Below are 11,566 nucleotides of genomic sequence, written 5' to 3'. Positions count from 1 at the left end.
ACATTATCCGATTATGTCAGACCTTCAGTGTTGGGAACACAATTGAGTATTGTGCGTCCCCAATTACGACTCGAATCTTTGAGTCAAGCCGGCATTCATCCACATGTTGCGACAATCACGCAGTTTAACGGTTTTGGCACGATGAGGATCCAAACAGATCACATAGAGAGCTTTCTTGAGGTGTGTGATATCTTTGAAGATAAATGGGGTGACGGATGATGCCATCAAATTGAGAGCCTATACGAAAAAAATCGACAAAAGCTTAGGAACGAGATCTCATCCTTTGTTCAGTTGGAATTGGAGTCTCTATTTGAGACATGGGAAAGGTTCAAGGAGCTCCTGAGGAAGTGCCTGCAACATGGATTCCCGGAGTGGATGATTTTTCAAACCTTTTACAATTGTTTGAACCCGAGTACAAGGCAACTCTTGGATGCGGCATCAGGAGGTACCTTAGGTAGCAAGACCCCCGATGAGGCCCGTCAGTTGATTGAAGAAATGGAGTTAAAGAGCTACCAATGGAATGCTAGGGAGAAGAAAAAGGTGACCGGTCTTCATGAAATAGATGCGGTAACTTCATTGGCAGCCCAAGTGGAAAATTTGAGTAAGAAGTTAGATCTTCTAACTTCAAACAGAGTGGCGGCCGTGACTAATTGCACTAGGTGTGGTGGAGGACATGCTCCCTCCGATTACCCAATCTCTATTGGTGATGTTTCTTCAGAGGAGAATGCTGATTTTGTAGGTAATGGCATGAGACCTCAAGGAAACCCATATAGCAATACCTACAATCCGGGTTGGAAGAATCATCCCAATTTTTCATGGAGTAACCAGGGTCCACAAAAGACCATGGGGCTACCAGGTTTCCAACAACAACAAGCCCCTCAAGTGGAAAACAGAGTCTCAGGTTTGGAAACCCGAATAATTGACCTAGAGAAGCACTTGACTAGATTCATACAATCTGCAAATACAAGGTTTGAATCAGTTCAGTCTACACTTCGCAACCACACCGCCTCTTTGCATAATCTTGAAAATCAAGTGGGGCAAATTGCGAAGTCTCTCTCCGAAAGGCCACATGGAAGCTTACCACGCAATAAAAAGACCAACCCTAGAGAGCATGTGAAGGCGATCACTTTGAGAAGTGGTCATGAGGTTGAAGGTAGGCTTCCGAGTGAGAAGCCAAAAGAACACGCACCCGAGGTTATAGAGGTGGAAGAGGGGACAAGCAAAGATAAAGAGGTGGCATCCCCACCTTTCAAGCCAAGAATCCCTTATCCCTCTAGATTGAAAAGTGACCAAGGGGATGAACAATACAAGAAGTTCATGAGTTTGTTCAAGCAACTACATATTAACATTCCTTTTGTTGGGGCATTGGCCCAAATGGCTAAGTATGCGAAGTTCTTGAAAGACTTGTTGACTAACAAGAGGAAGTTGAAGGAAAGTGCTTTAGTGATTCTAGATGCTTCCTGCTCGGCGGTATTGCAAAAGAACATGCCGAACAAGAAGAATGACCCGGGAAGCTTCATCATTCCATGTAATATTGGCAATCTTGGTGAGGAAATGGCATTGGCGGACTTAGGGGCTAGTATCAACGTCATGCCATACACCTTCTTTCAAAAGCTAGGCTTGGGCGAGCCTAGGCCTACTCGGATGACTTTGCAACTAGCGGACCGAACAGTGCAACATCCGAGAGGCATCATTAAAGACGTGCTTGTCAAGGTGGACAAGTACATTTTTCTGGTTGACTTTGTAGTGCTAGATGTCAATGAGGATACGGATGTACCTTTGATACTTAGGAGACCGTTCTTGCGGACTTCCAAAGCATTGATTGACATAGACGGCGGAGAGCTCACCTTGAGAGTTGGAGATGACAAGCTCACATACCGCCTTGCTGAGGCCATGCGGCATTCTCTCGATTTCAATGATACTTTATATTTTCAAGACACTACTAATGAGATTGTTGATGAATACTTACAGGAAATGTTCAATCCAGATCCGTATGAAGGTTTGTTTGACCAAGAGGAGGGACATGAAGATGTAATGACGCTTGGATCGCCGGAAGAAGTACCATCTACCCCCAGGATCTTGAAGAAGGTGCTCTGGAAAATGTAGAGGGCTAGTAGACGCCACCGGAAACACTCCAAGGCTGTTGGAGATGTAGGTCAACCGAAGAAGTTGGACGTATCATTGTTAGGTGGTCCGAAGCCCGATAATACACCCTCTACTCTCAAGAGACTTTGCACATCATGCTTTCAAGTCATGGGTAAGAGGGCAGCTTTCATTCATGAACCCCCATGATTTAAGACAAGGTACGTCAAGCTTAGTGACGTTAAACAAGTGCTTCTTGGAAGGCAACCCAAGTGTTTACTATTTTCTTAGCTTTTAGTTTAGTTTGTTTGCATGAATAATTTGTTAAATGTTGGTGTCTTAATTTCTTAGATGCTTGAGCTGAGATTTCCTTGTGAACTTTGAATTTTAATCATGTGTTTTCATGTGGAATTGGTGAAGTTTGGTCGTTTGTGCTCTATTTCATGTTTTTTACTGGTAAAAATTGCATAATAGAACAGACTCTGAGTGTGTAAACATGTTCAGAAATCTTCTACAGATCCTGCAGATTTTTCTAAGTCATTCAGAGAAAACACACGGGCGTGTGGAATTTCCGCACCCCAGTGGATTTGCACTACGAGCTCATCTAGAGAAGGCACAAGAGTGTGCGGCTACTCCTGTAAATGACCATGCGACTATCACACGCCCGGGGGTACTTTCCGCACGGGCGTGTGCATTCCTACAGAGTTTGGCGAATTTTTCCAGAGAGCACACAGGGGCGTGGACTTGCCGCTGTGGGCGACCTTGTGAACCATGCATAGGCGTGGGTAATTTCCACACGCCCGTGTTAAAATCTGTAGAGGAGTTATCTCCATCCCGAGAAAAACACGAGGCTGCAAATGCCCGTAAATTGGGCATGTGAATGCCCATGCCCGTGTGGAATTCCACTGCAGGGCGTGTATAACACTTGGTATTTTTTTCTCCGATGTCGGAGAAGCCAGCGGGCGTGCGGCTTCCCGTGGAGTCGGACGCACGGGCGTGGGTATTTTCCACCGCCCGTGCGAGGGCGATCGAGTCGAAGGAGTGTTTTCTCGAGGCGCGCAGGGGCATGCATGTGCCCTCGTGGGCTCTTTGTAATGAAGCGCACGGGCGTAGGGTAATTACCACGCCCGTGTGGATGCGCAGAACATCAAGGGTCGCGAGTCCTTTTTTAAAGAAGATTAGTTTCTCTCCCCCCTTCACGACCTCTATTCATCTGAAAACATTCTCACATCGTTATCCGATTTCATAGCGCTACAGTGATAGGATTTTTGCAAGGTTTCCGGCCAGTTCATCATTTTCACATCTCATCTCGTCGGTAAGCTCCATTCCTTGTTTTCTTTGCCAATTCATGGTTTCCATCAATTAATCTGGTTAATAATGCTTCGTTTCTTCAATTAGAAGGATGATTGATGCTTAGGATGAAGTTCGAAATATTTTTAAGTTGTATTGTTGAATTTTTGGTGTGCGGCCGTGCGGTTTTCACGCCCCGTGGATCCACACGGGCATGTGGAAATTCCACACGACCATGTGGATTTTTGCAGTATTATTTTGTCAACTTGTTTGATCGATTCATTTCAAATTTTACAGATTATGGAACCTCGATCGAAGAAGCAAGCTGATAAGAGGCCCCGTGAGTCATCCCCTAAGCCTGAGGGCATGAGGTTTGCGATTCCAGAGCATCAGGTTCGCTATGAGGGCCTGTCAAGACTTCGCTTCGGACAAACTCGATTCCTGGACACGACTATACTGCGAGATCTACAGCAGGGAGATGAGTTCGCTGATGAGGTAGAGGATCTCGTTTCAGCAGGTGGTTGGCTGCAGTTATTGAAGATTAGAGAACCCGCCATCCGAGAGTTTGCACTGGAGGTATTATCATCATTCGAATTTGACAGATCTTACACAAGCTTCGACAGTTTGGATACCATTCAGTTTAGAGTATTTGGACACCACCATACCTTGAGCATCACTCAGTTTTCGGTATGACTTGGATTGTATGAGGAGGTATTCACAGATACGGAGGAGTATGCTCAGTTATCGACTGATTATCCTGGCACGTTGACCCCGCAGATAGCTTACACATAGTGCATGTGGTCGAGGTCGAGTCTGAGCCGAGGGTGTCCAGACGCCGCGTGCCTTTCCCGACCTTCTTCTGAGATATTTACATGCCATCATGAGTAAGTCGGTGAATGGCCATGGTGATAGCATTGGTGTTTTGAGCCGACAAGAATTATTATATCTGTACTCGATGGTGCAGCGCGTACCGATTCACTTATGGCACATCCCGGCGAGTACATCGGACATCGAGGGCACTATGCTAGACTAGGAGGCGATCTTCTACTGGACCCTACATTATGAGATTAGTGCTAGGCATGGGTCTCTTGGATTCGATTCAGCGGGGCCGAGAAGGCGAGTATACCGCTCCCACGAGCCTATAGGCGATGAGGGTTGATGAGCATGGTCCGTAGGGGTTAGGGACGGGGGTTTTGCATTAGTGCTACCAGCTCCAGAGATAGCTGAGGATAAGGGTGATAAAGCCGGGGCATCTCAACCCGCTCCCGAGCCTCAGCCAGCCCCTCTGGAGACCGAGGTACCTCCAGTAGAAGAGGAGCCACCCCCCGTGCGTATATTTTCACCATCTCGAGCTTATGATCGCTTTGAGAGGCTCGAGAGCGCTTTGGGGGTGATATGGACCGAGGTAGCTGAGGCTCGAGCCAAGATTGCAGAGATTAAGGATACGCAGGTCACTCAGTACACAGAGTTCATGGCACATTTCAACGTATTACAGCAGATCTTAGAGCGCGACATTGGCTCATCATTTGTCTTACGGCCGAGGACTCCTCAGACCCCATCAGTTCCTCTGGTATCCTCATCCCCTACCCCGGCACTAGTGGACCCACCATGTGCATCTTCACTGCCAGCCGAGCGGGACAGACCGAGCCCCTGAGCGACACCGACATTTGACTTTGTTTTTCCGCATTTTCTTTATGTTACATTTTTATTTTAGACTTGTTCACTCAGAAAGGATTCTCCTTCTGAGTTTATTTTCATTTTGCATCTTGAGTTGTATTCATGTTCTATCTTTTATATACACTCGAGATATGTTTGTTTTTATTGAGCTTCACTGAACCCCCTCGTGTATGCGTGCAGATGGTCTTGTCTTCTTGGGAATTGAGACTTAGTTATGGGCACGGCCAAGGTGCTGAGGCACTTGGCTGTGTGAGCCTCTCAACCTGTGGGAACATTACTCCTATGGAATTAGCTTCATCAAACGCAACACTAGGAGTCAGGGGAGTATTGTTTTGATTGCTTCTCCCATATTTGCTTTTGCATGATTTATATTTTGAGTGAGCTTGCATGTGTACATTGGGGACAATGTACAACTTAAGTGTGGGGGGGAGTTTCATAGTGCATACATCTTTTCTATTATTCTTGATTGTTATATGCTCACATAGCCAATGGCGGTTCACCTTAGTTGCAGGGATTGTATCCTTGAGTTTAGGAGAATTTCTAACGTTGAATGTTTTAATGCTCTAGTTCTTGCTTGAATTTCTAGGAATTTTTACCTGATTTACACTTAGTGCACTACTCATTCTTTAAACTCTTTTGGAAACTCAAGTTTGATGTTAAAGGGTCTAGTTATAGTTGCTTCTTGTTTTAAGTTCCAAAAAAAAAAAAAAGTTTTATTGTTTATTTGTGCTTGTTGTGTGGAAAGAGCTACCACCTATAAAGTATGAAGCTACTCTCATAAGTTGGACACTAGTTATGCCCTAATGAGAGAAAGAGCTATCTCATAGGATGAGTGAAAGCTACCACTCCGGTAGAAAGAGCTACCACCTCGAAAGTGTGAAAGCCACCTTAGCGGCCGCTTTGGAAAGGGCTACCTTAGAGGATGTGTGAAGCTACTACCATCTTTGAAATTGTTGTCACTTTTGTAGATAAATAAGTCCCTTGTACTTAGAACTTTGAGGAGTATACTTCGGGTTGACTTGAGTGAGTTCACACACGTACACGACTTTGGGTTTTGTTTCCTTTTTTATTCAAGATTTTAGCTAGAGCATTGATTTTTTTGTATTTAGTGTTGAAATTTCCCTCACTTGTAGAATGCTCTCTTTGTATATTTTGATGAACCTAAGGCCAAGCACTTTCAATATTTTCTTCATGGATGCACATAACGTTTTAATTTTTGCTTGAGGACAAGCAAAAGCTTAAGTGTGGGGGAGTTTGATAAGTGCTTGTGCGATATGAATGCGAAGAGTTCATTCCTTATGTTGAGCATTACTTTTCTCAAGTTTTTACACTAATATGTGTGTTTTTATGTTACTTTCGCGCAGTTAGGGTTGTGAGGCCAAGTATGAAGGAAAGAAGACAATATGGATTACAATGCACCGATTTTGGAGGAAATCTTGCTAAGGTTCAAACGGGAAGACATAGGTCGATGTGAGATGCTAGAGTGTGTGCCAACCGCCTCGTATTCGAGTTAGCACATCCATTTGGAGGGGCACAAAGGCAGTCACACTCGAGCATTCTAACTTATGCACATAGAACAAGAGCTTCACTAACGTGCCTATCATTAAAGATGCAAGTGATCCAGGACGTGAACGTGTGCCCGTTTGCGTTACTCCGATAAAACTATGGATTCGGGAAGCTATTCAGGCCGGATAGTATAGCAGAGCGTTGTAGCAACACGTTAGGAAGTACTGTAGTAGCACTATGCACAGCTGGCCGAGAAAATTGGAGTTCAGAGGATCCTCACGGGCGCGTGAAGCATCCACGCCCGTGTACTCGCCCGATTCCAGCCTTATTTAAAGCCGAATCAGCCCTGATTTTAGTATTCTTTTCTCTATCTTTTCCACAACTTGAGAGAGGGCTTCGGTTAAGGTTTTGAGGGGTATTGGCCAAGGTTTTGGAGAGGTTCTACGGCTCCGACATCGTCATTCCTTAGGAAGAAGGTTGGTAGGGGAGCTTCCGTCGAGGCGTATCCTATACCGGACAATGGAATCCTTAGACGACGAGTAGAGGACTTTCCACAAGACCATCGACACGACTATCGAGGGGGTTTCTTTATGGATTCATTGCTTTTACATTCTATTTCTTTGATTGTACTTAGCTCCATGGAGAGCTAAACCCCTAGTGGGTACTCGGGTTTTGTGAACCCTAGGATGTATTAATTTCTTTGAATCTCTTTATTATGCTTTCAATAAATTGATGTTTATTGTGCGTTCCAACCTTGAATGCTTGATTGTATGAACATTTCCCTTAGAATGACACTAGGGTTGAGAGTTCTTGTTGGTAACCTTGTGAGTGAGTGACACACCACGAGCGTTAGACAAAGCTAGGTTGGAGAGGGTTGAGAGGGTGAGTCGAGAGGTACAAGAGCCTGCCCTTTTCCCTCCGGCGTGATAAATTCTACCTCCGTTCCTCGAGTTCTTTGCGGTCATAATAGAGTGAATGGTCTAAGGGATGAACTTCCGCTGGGGCTTAGATGCGCGTGCAATGGAGTGAAGCGTTGAGGTGATCTTAATATCTAGGGCTAAATTGTGGTTAGGGACCTTCCACCTGGACCAAAGGGTTAGGTCTATAATAAGGAAAAGATTTATCACTTGGAATCCCTAAAGCTCATTGCAATTCTATGCAAGTGCGAGGTGTTGAGATTGTTCGATTTCTCCTCCGGGACATGTATAGAGTTAGGCATAGTTGACCTTAGATTTGGGACTATGTAATTAAGGATTTCCACGACTCACCATTGCATTGATTAGGAAGCATAATAGAGGGTTCTTGCACTTGAAACAATTATCCTAGGCGGAGCATTATCCGGGTACCCCATCTTTATCGAATGCCTTACCCCCTTCTTTACTTTTGCTCTCTTACTTGTTGCTTTTACTGTTGAGAATTAAATCATTGTCACACTCATTATCATTGATCTTTTACATAGCTAAGAATCGAATTAAGTATTTTTATTCCCTACTCCCTATGGATTCGATACCCGCTCACCCGGGATTATTACTTCGACAAACCCGTGCGCTTGCGGAATATACGGAAGGAGATCTTGTCAAGCAATTTATATATTCGAAAATATGCATGATATATAGTCCATGATTTAATAAAATCCCACTCGCAAACATGGCAAGCTAGAAACCTCCGGTGTTACTTCTATACCAGCTCTTTCCGTTTTGCTTGAAGTTTCTCCTCCTAGAAGCAATTAAACAAACCAAGCAAATAACCAAACAATATCAACAACTGGATCAATTGAAATGAAGGAAAATCCTCACAATGATATCAACAACTAGATCAATTAATTGCTTCTAGGGTTTTCTGAACTCTCTAGCTAGAAGATCTAACAAGAATAGATCTCTCACAACCATTAAAACCAACAAGGAAAGCAAGAAAGACCAAATTTGGTCTGGTACTATAGTAACCCCAAAATCAAGGAAGAAGAAATTTCAAGGGTTTCTCAATAACAAGGTCTTAAAAATCAACACCAATACTCCTCTCAAGTTTTACCAACAAAGAGGTGAAAAAGGAGAAAGAATCAAGCTCCCAAATGAATCCACAACAAAACCCTAGCTATACTCATCCGAAGAACAAGGTAGAATAAGCAAGGAAGAGGACTTACCTTGAGTCAATGGATGCTCACTCTTTAGGATCCAAGAATGAGCCCGCAAATCCCACAAAAAGCACCCATTAAACCATAAGAATTGCGAAGGAAGGGAGGATGAGTGAATGGGAAGCTTTTTGAGGAAAGATAAGTGAAGAAATAGCTCAAACGAGGGGCTTTTAAAAGAAAAACGATATTTCGGTGGGACACGGGATCTGACACGACCGTGTCCATCCCATTGATTTTGTCGGAGATTTTTGGCATGTCGAAAGGCGTATGCTGCTACTTTTAGCAAAATTACTATAGGGAAAACACTATAGCAAAACACTATAGCATCCGACCCAAAAAGGGCACGGTGCGGAGTGCTCTTGACACGAGCATGTTAGAGCTAACACGAGCTTGTCAGAGCTGGAATTCAAAGTTTTAACAACTAAATTCTCCTGTAACAATCGGGGAACCCGACACTAGGTTGAAATCACGACCATGCGCATCCCGAAAACCATTTTTTAAGCCTAATCTCATTGTCCAACACTCGGCAAGATGCCCCAAACCAAAGACAATGAGAAAATGACTAAAACAACCAAGATAAACAAGTAACAAGCATGGGAAAAAGGTGCCAAAAATACCGCACATGAGATGCCTTCTTTCTTTTGACTTGATTCTCCATGTCTCATTGGAACTCTTGATAATCGGGATATGGGGCTGGCTTAATCAATGAGAAAGGGTCATAAAGCCAACATGTGAATCTAGGTAGCACTTTCTTTGACAAGCTTGAACTTCAGATCGCTTGTACATGCTCATTTTAACTCAAGGTTTTGATTTATTTGACCGGTTTTATTGAGGCTCTATAACTCCCTGAAGTTTCCATGTCAAGCATGATCATGCTTATGATCATTCATTTATCCGGATTTAGAGAAAATGGGAAGAAGGGGAATCCAGTGCATGCTTATGGCATGATCTCAAAGAGCATGGGTTCGCTTCTCCTAGCAAGGTCGTGCATTCTTGTTATTACAACTATAAGGTTATCAAGTGAAAAGGATAAAGCACAGTCTCAAGCACGATTATGTTCTTCCAAGGCACTCATCCTAATTTATGGTGAAGCATGGTCACAAAGCATTACTGTGCTTCCTAGGCATCCTCTTCCATTATTTTCCTTTTTAAAGATACTTGCTAGATTTCTTCTTCTTCACCAAGCTTCTTTCCCTCACTTTGGCTCGTTCTGTGGTTTTCTTGCCTAGATTTTTGGCTATTAACTCTTAGATTGTTTCTCACTTTTCTTATTCTTCGAGCAATGGTACGACCTAGCCCTTTTAAAGTGTGTTTTTTGTTATTTAAATCTCTTGTAAATGATCTGATAAGTGCAATTCATATCATAGTTTAATTACTCCCAATTCATTCTTTTGCTTGTTTTTTAGTAAGTTTTGGATATATTCGATTCTATTCTAGGTAAATTTGTTCTTGGTACAGGAATGTAGGATTCAAAGTAGTTAGGATTAAAATCAAGGATAAAACAAGCAAAGAATGTAGTGTTTTTTTCTAAGTGTCCAAGTTGTTACAGTGGCAGCATGGTCATGCTCGCGTCCACATGATTATCACTGCTCAAGATGCCCCGAGTAGCCGACTCAAGCATGGGGGTGCTCCCAAGACAAGCACGGTCATGCTTCCTCCCTCTGATTTTCTTTGAATTGAAGCACCATACGCTTACAAGGAAAGCACTATCGTCATGACCCTTGCACAGTCCTCATGATTTTCTCTTGCTGACACTTAGCCAATTCACTCTGAAGTCTCATAGAAGAGCATGGTCTAAGCACGAGTTTGCTGAGATCGTGTTTAGCCTGAAAGTTCCTTTTTAACACCCAGATCTAGGGTTTCATATCATCTTTTGTTTTGAGGTTTTCTTCTCCACTTGGAGGGCACTAATGAGGACGATGATCAAGCTTCAACACACCATCTAAGGGGATCATGGTTGAGTTGGAGGCACAAGAGAAGTGGAGTTAGCTCATCCATGAAGCTTTAGAAGTTCAACTAAGAAGATTTTGTAAAAGGGGGAAGCCTTGATTTCTCTCATTAATGCATTCATTCATTCTTCTCAGTTTTATGAATTCATGAGGGGCAAACATTTCCATGGTGCCCAAGATGTTGAACTATGTTTCTTAGTGTACTTTGACTACTTGTTTTTAATGTCCATGTAGTTATGATGTGTTCTTGACACACTCTTGCACGTGTGTACCGCAAGTGCATGGGTGTCGAAGTAATAAAGTACTCAAAAGATGGGTAGTCGAATCCACAGGGAAGAAGAATACTAGTAATAGATGTAACCTTTCTATCTAGCCTAATCAATTGAATGAGTGTGGGAATGATCAATTTGACAAACAAATAAATGAGGAAAAAGAAGCAGGAAAATAGAGAAATAGAGAGGAATCAAACAAGATAGATGGGGTACCCAGACAATACTCCCCTTTGGATATTTATTTCAAGTGCAAGACTAAAACTATGCTTCCTTAATTGAGATTTAATGAGTCATGGAAATCCAAAAGCACAAGGTCCCAAATCTAAGGTCGACCATGACTAGTGCTTTTCGAGATCCCAGCAGAGAGGAAACTCTTGACACCCCACACCATGTATGACTGCTTAAAGCTTTAGGGATTCTAAGTGATAAACCCTATTCCCAAATCTAGATTAAAACCTTTGGTCCAGATGAAGGATCTCTAATCACAATTAAGACCCAGTGGAAAGGAACTCTCAACAATTCATTTTGCTGTGATTGCAAAGAACTCTTGGAATGTGGAGGTAGGATAAATCACATCAGAGGGGAAAGAGGATGTTCCGCTACCTCTCAACTCACCCTCTCAACCGTCTTCCATCATGGTAAATCTAATTCTAATGGTG

At 43.2% G+C, this 11,566-nt stretch overlaps 1 non-coding gene across 1 annotated transcript; it reads right to left on the bottom strand.

Annotated features, from left to right (window-relative positions):
* Window positions 1-258: 258 nt before the first annotated feature.
* On the bottom strand, window positions 259-365 carry LOC120257806. Its single transcript, XR_005535890.1, has one exon. It is a non-coding gene; the product is annotated as a small nucleolar RNA R71 (small nucleolar RNA).
* Between the last annotated feature and the right edge of the window lie 11,201 nt (window positions 366-11,566).

This window comes from Dioscorea cayenensis, chromosome 3 (genome assembly GCF_009730915.1).
Source record: "Dioscorea cayenensis subsp. rotundata cultivar TDr96_F1 chromosome 3, TDr96_F1_v2_PseudoChromosome.rev07_lg8_w22 25.fasta, whole genome shotgun sequence".
NCBI classification, from domain to species: Eukaryota; Viridiplantae; Streptophyta; class Magnoliopsida; order Dioscoreales; family Dioscoreaceae; genus Dioscorea; species Dioscorea cayenensis.
This window is presented reverse-complemented; position numbering and strand designations above follow the sequence as displayed.